Consider the following 7,236-nt stretch of genomic DNA (forward strand, 5'->3'; position numbering starts at 1 on the left):
ACCACATATATCTGGACATTAATACTGTGGAGTATTTTATGAATGCCAGGTGCAGGGGAAGCTTTCAGAAGCTATGTTGCACTTTCAGACCTGCTCAGGTTCCTTGCCAAATTTGTTAGTGCCTGTGGCTGAAACCATCTCAACTCAACCAGCTTAATTACCCTAATATTTTTAGGGGAGGCAGAACTTCATGCTCTCTTCAATCCCTGGAGGAAATTATAAGAAATCTGAATTAAATGGTGGTCCTCATTTGCTTCCCTCTGACCAGAAAAGGTATGGACATGATCCACCTTTAGCCAAGATGATCTAAGCTGTGCTGTGGTAGCAGAAAAGGTTTACTTTATTCATGGACATTGTTGGTCTCATGTGATACTTGTGATGAATTTTTCCAGCCTCCAAGTCACCCAGGCTGGGTAACTACTTGACTCATGTTGCTCTGGTTTGTGTGGTAATAAATACCTTATTATTTAAGCCACTTTTAATCTCGGAGGTTCTTTTTAGTGTCTGGAGTGGTTTATAAACCGTTAGACTCTGCCAAACTGAAGAGGTAAACTGTTTGTGGTGGGCTCCCAACTGTGTGCCTCAAATAGAACAGGTTGGCAGAGAACAGTTCTCAGTCCAATCTTGGTGTTAATTTCCATTGCTGACAAAAGCTTGGGTGAGAATTCAGGGCTTTGTGGGCCTGATTTTGTCTAGATTTCAGAGTTATTAGAGGGTCCAGACATCACCTTGAGTAGGGTGGTATTGTAAAAACCTACAACATGTTTGGGAGCAGCATGGCTTTAGTGTCTTGTTTTCACCATATATCCCACATTCCCTGGCACTGTTGAGGGGCAGCTGTTCCTCAGGACCTGCCAAGTGCCATATGCCCTGAAGGCCAGAATCTGGTACAGGAGTCACTAGCTGTAAGACTTACTGTGTCCAGGAAGGAAACAAAATTGATGCAGAAACACTGGGTGTGAACAACTGGGATTGGAGAGACTGCTGCAAAGGAGAATGGGTGTGCCCATGCTAAAAATACATCCATAAACATTCAAGTCACTATCGCTGGATGAGATCATGTATGGAGATTGTCATGCTCTCTGGGGCTGTCTCATTCTTATGACCAGGGTCAGTGGCAGAGCAAAGAATGTAGTTTTCCTCAATTTCTGTGCCTCCTTGAGCTCTTCAGCTGATGCTGCATGGGCAGGAACCCTGTGTGGGACTGAGAATACAACTGTAGTCAACATGCAGTATACTGCACACACTGTACAGTTTGGTAAGCCTTAATATATGTATACACATTTGAAATCGTCTAGTCATGATATTGGATATATCCATCACCCTTTCTCAATGCCTTTCCTAATACTTTACCTACCACCCCTAAGCAACCATTGATTGACTTTCAATATAGATAAATTTGCCTTTTCTAGAATTTTATTTAAGTGGAACCTTAAAAGTTTACTTCTGTCTTGCAATATGATTATTTTGAGAATCATCTATAGCTCATTCTCTTTATTGCTGAGTAATGTTCTATATGGATATACCACACCATATCAATATATCTTAAATGATATTTGGAGTTCCGTGCCCCCCAGATTCTAAATATTAAAAATAAAGCTGCTGCAAATATTCATGTGCAAGTCTTTTTATGGACATTTAGCTGAGGACATTTCTAAAAAGTGTTGAAAGTTGTGGTCTCATTTCTTCTTACTGATTATAGTAAAATGTGATAGGGAAAAGTAAATATAGGGAAGACGTGAAAAACAGAAAAGACCCAAGACTTGATGATTTGGGAAATTCTCAGCAAATTTTTTTTTAAGACCTTTTTTTTTTTTAATTTTTGGCTGCCTTGGGTCTTGGTTGCTGCACGCGGGCTTTCTCTAGTTCAGGAGAGTGGGGGCTACTCTTCATTGCAGTGTGCAGTCTTCTTACTGCGATGGCTTCTCTTGTGGAGCATGGGCTCTAGGTGCGTGGGCTTCAGTATTTGTGGCACGTGGGCTCAAGTTGTGGCTCATGCGCTCTAAGCCCGTGAGCCACAACTACTGAGCCTGAGCTCTAGAGCCCGCAAGCCACAACTACTGAGCCCACGTGCCACAACTACTAAAGCCTGCGCACCTAGAGCCCGTGCTCCACAAGAGAATCCAGGACAATGAGAAGCCCGCACACTGCAACGAAGAGTAGACCCCACTCACTCCAACTAGAGAAAGCCCACGCACAGCAACGAAGACCCAATGCAGCCATCCATAGATAAATAGATAAACAAATAAATAAATAAACCATGCTCTTTGATTAAAAAAAAAAAAATTTAAAAACCAAAGTAGGCAAAAGGAAAGAAAGGATAAAGAGCAGAAATTAATAAAATAGGTAATAGAAAAATCAGCGAACTCCAAAACTGTCCTTCGGATCAAGAGAATTGATAGATCTCTAGGTAGATTGATCAGAAAAAAAGAAAAAATTACCAATATGAAGAATGAAAGATGGAATAGCACTAAAGACATTAAAAGGATTATATGTGATATTTATTGATTTTGTTGCACCAGGTCTTAGTTGTGGCAGGCAGGCTCCTTAGTTGCAGCATGCAGACTCTTAGTTGCGGCATACATGTGGGATCTAGTTCCCTGACTAGGGATCAAACCTAGACCCCCTACATTGGGGGCATGGAGTCTTAACCACTGCGCCACCAGGGAAGTCCCTATATGTGATATTTTAAACACTTTCCAACAACTCTACAAAAACCAGAAATTGAGAAAAAAATTTCTTGAAATACTCCAACTGCTCAGGTTCACTGAGGAAGAAATGAGTAATCTGAAGTGCCCTCTATTATAGATATTGAATTGGTAGTTTAAAATTTTCCTACTATGATTTCATGCCAAGATGACTAATGACTTCTTCTAGACATTTAGGGAAGAAATAATTCCAATTCCACTCAAATTATTATTTTTTTTTAAGATGGAAGTCTTCTCAGCTAGTTTTGTGAGATTAGCTTTAACTTGATACCAAAATCAGGCAGTACTGTTAATAGCAAAGTGCAGACCAACACCCACATGTACATAGATGAAAAACATCCTTAACAAAATATTAGAAAATTCAAAACCCTGTCATAATTTGGGATAGAGATGATCATCTTTCAGGTGATTAAAGATGCAGTTTACTGTGAAAACATGGTAATACAATACCTGCATGTACCAAAACAGCTTCATGTGGGAAAAGCACAAGGGATAGAACTTCCTGGAGAAAATGACCAATCTGGATCTGACCCTGTGGTTGATCAGATCTCATTTCATTTGAACCACTGATGCTCTGTTTTTTTCTTTTACAAACTGCATTGTAAATACTATCTTTTCTATAAACAATAGTCTGCCTACTCCTTGGCCAAATATGCTCCTTGCTTCTTTCATGTCTCTTACTTTTGTGTGACAGTTTTTCAAGAGACTTTTCTGTACTCCCTGTTTTCCTATCCTGAACTCTTATTTCGTTTCTGTGGGATCTCACCCTGTCTTATGACTGATATACCATCTAACAGTTCTCAAATGGATGTATTCAGCCAAGTTACTTCTCCCAAATTTCAGACTTGTACCTAATTCCTACTGGACATTATCCTTAGATGTCTGGCAGGTACCTGAGACTGAACAGGTTCATAACCAAGCTCCTTCTTTTATTTTTCCAAATCTTGACTTTATTTATTTATTTTTTTTGTGGTACACGGGTGTCTTACTCTTGTGGCCTCTCCAGTTGCAGAGCACAGGCTCTGGATGTGCAGGCTCAGTGGCCATGGCTCATGGGCCTAGCCGCTCCATGGCATGTGGGATCTTCTCAGACCGGGGCATGAACCCATGTCCCCTGCATCGGCAGGTGGACTCTCAACCACTGTGCCACGAGGGAAGCCCTTGACTTTATTTTTTAATATAGAAAATGCACTTTTGGAAGCCAACCCTAATTTTCCCTCTAACATAATTCTTTACCTGTTAAACAAAATAAAGTACTGGGACTTCCCTGCCAGTCCAGTGGTTAATACTTGGCCTTCCAATGCAGGGTGTGCAAGTTCAATCCCTGGTTGGGAAGTTAAGATCCCACATGCGTCGGGGCCAAAAAACCAAAACATAAAACAGAAGCATATTGTAACAAATTCAATAGACTTAAAAATAAAGTACTAATTCTATGTACATCACATGTACCATACAAAAATGTATCCAAAGTTTCTATTTCCCTAAAAACCTACTCCAGGGGCTTCGCTGGCAGTCCAGTGATTAAGACTCTGCACTTCCACTGCCAAGGGCAGCGGTTTGATCCCTTGTCAGGGAACTATGATCCTGCAAGCCACATGGTGTGGGCAAAAACAAATAATAATAAAAAATTTAAAAAGTAATAAAAACCTACTCCAACTTCAACCTCCCCTATTTCTTTCAAGAGCACCTCATATTCCAGTTGCCCAGGCAAAAATTCTCAGACTCATCCTCAAAGCCTCTGTTTCTCTCCTCACGTCTATCATATAGGAGTCCCGTTGCCTTCACCTTCCAAAGCTACCAGGGTTTGACTACTTTTCATCATCCAACCTGCTCCCTCCGAGTCAGAACCACCATCATTTCACACTCAGAATCTTCTACATGGTTTCTGTGCTTCCACCTAGCCCCTTCCACAGCATTTTAAAAAATTTATTGGGGCTTCCCTGGTGGCGCAGTGGTTGAGAGTCCGCCTGCTGATGAAGGGGACACGGGTTCGTGCCCCAGTCCGGGAAGATCCCACATGCCGCGGAGCGGCTGGGTCCGTGAGCCATGGCCGCTGAGCCTGCACGTCCAGAGCCTGTGCTCCACCACAGGAGAGGCCACAGCAGTGAGAGGCCCATGTACCACAAAAAAAAAAAAAAAATTATTAATTTATTATTTAACTTTTGGCTGCGTTGGGTCTTCATTGTGCATGGGCTTTCTCTAGTTGCATGGAGCAGGGGCTACTCTTTGTTGCGGTGCATGGGCTTCTCATTGCGGTGGCTTCTCTTGTTGTGGAGCATGGGCTGTAGGGCGCGTGGGCTTCGGTAGTTGTGGCTCACGGGCTCTAGAGTGCAGGCTCAGCAGTTGTGGCGCACAGGCTTAGTTGCTCCACGGCATGTGGGATCTTCACGGACCAGGTCTTGAACCCGTGTCCTCTGCATTGGCAGGCGGATTTTTGACCACTGCGCTACCAGGAAAGTTCCCTGCACCCTGATTTTTATTGCAATTAAAATACATTTTGATGATAACTCCATAGCAGTGTAGATAATTTCCAGATTAATTTGTTACAGCTGCAAAGTTTTACAGTCTGTGTATATGGCAGAGTATGTTTGCTGGTACCCTACTTTTACATTGTTTTCAGAACTGTGCTTTTACATAAAGTACTTCAATAATAATAATAAAAAACCCTTTGCTTTTATAAAGACATTCTTAGCTTTTTTTGTTTTAAATTTTATTTATTGGTGGCACCAGGTCTTCGTTGCTGTGCACAGGCTTTCTCTCTAGTTGCAGTGAGCAGGGGCTACTCTTCATTGTGGTACATGAGCTTCTCACTGTGCTGGATTCTTTTGTTGTGGAGCACAGGCTCCAGACGCGCAGGCTCAGTAGTTGTGGCTCATGGGCCTAGTTGCTCTGCGGCATGTGGGATCTTCCCAGACCAGGGCTCGAACCCATGTCCCCTGCATTGGCAGGCAGATTCTCAACCACTGCACCACTAGGGAAGCTCCTGAGGCAGTTTTGATTAAGGTAATGTATTAAAAATTGAATTAAAAAACAACAACAACAAAAAACAGAAACCGCCCTATTAGATTTAGCCAAATCTGGACCTATAGGCAAATAGTTATACAAAGACCGTGAACCTAGTTTTACCACGTCCTTCAGGAATGGCTGAGGATATTTAGAAATAGTATAAGACTTCCCTGGTGGCACAGTGAATAAGAATCTGCCTGCCATTGCAGGGGACACAGGTTTGAGCCCTGTTCTGAGAAGATCCCACATGCCACGGAGCAACTAAGCCTGTGCGCCACAACTGCTGAGCCTGCACTCTAGAGCCCGTGAGCCACAACTACTGAAGCCCATGTGCCTAGAGCCCATGCTCCGCAACAAGAGAAGCCACTGTAATGAGAAGTCCATGCACCGCAACAAAGAATAGCCTCCCCCGCCCCACTGCACCTAGAGAAAGCCTGCACGCAGCAACGAAGACCCAACGCAGCCTAAATAAATAAATAAATAAAAACAGAAATAGTATTCCTGGTCAGGGAACTAAGATCCCACATGCCCATGCAGTATGGGCCTCCCCCACCAAAAAAAAATAAAGTATTTCAATTTAAGATTTTATTTTACGTAAGATACTCAGGGATTTTATGGCAGTATTTTTTTTTTTTTTTTTTTTTTTTTTTTTTTTTTTATATTACCACTGGAATTACATTTCATTTCTTTTTCTTTTTTTTTTTTTAAGTTTCTTTACTCAGTTTTATTCTATGGATATATAGGGGAGTCTTCCAAAGACTTCATGGGATATTCACAATTAACTGTGTGAGGCTGGAATCCCTCTATGTATTTCAAACAAAACATCCTATTGTATCAGATTGAATGCAGAGGCAATATATTTCATTTCTTGAGAATGTATTTACACACACATCAGTATACAATTGTGCACCAAATTTTTCCACTATAAAGCTTGCTCACACTATTTTGGGTTTACTTTTTCCATTTTTTTAATAGAAATGCATATATTCCCTAATATTCTTTTTTTAAAAATTGAAGAATAGTTGACTTACAGTGTTACTTTCAGGTGTGTAGCAAAGTGATTCAGTTACACATACATGTTAATATGTATCTATATTTTTGGATTCCTTTTTCTTATAGGCTATTACAAAATATTGAAAATATAGTTTCCTGTGCTATACAGTAGGTCCTGGTTGTTTATCCCTAATATTCCTTTTGCCTGTGAATACACAGTAGACAAAGAAGAATCCTTAATTCTCCCATTTCTTCAGTTCTCACAGGACTTATGTTTGGGAGAGGCGTGAGTACTTTTCATGTCAAACCAATCCAAATGCTTTCCAGTTAGTAAACCAAGATTGCCAGCTGACATTTGCAGACTGCAAACATTGGGTCACTTTCTACTCCAATTCATAACTATAAAATGAAAATTGTGGTCTAGGGCTTGATCCCGCTCTGATTAATCTCATTTACATGGGAACATGACGCACCCCTAGAGGAAACAATTCCTATCCTACCTTGATGGGATCCCCTCCCAGGCGAAACC

The sequence above is a fragment of the Lipotes vexillifer genome, unplaced genomic scaffold (assembly GCF_000442215.2).
Source record: "Lipotes vexillifer unplaced genomic scaffold, Lipotes_vexillifer_v1.1 scaffold995, whole genome shotgun sequence".
NCBI classification, from domain to species: domain Eukaryota; kingdom Metazoa; phylum Chordata; class Mammalia; order Artiodactyla; family Lipotidae; genus Lipotes; species Lipotes vexillifer.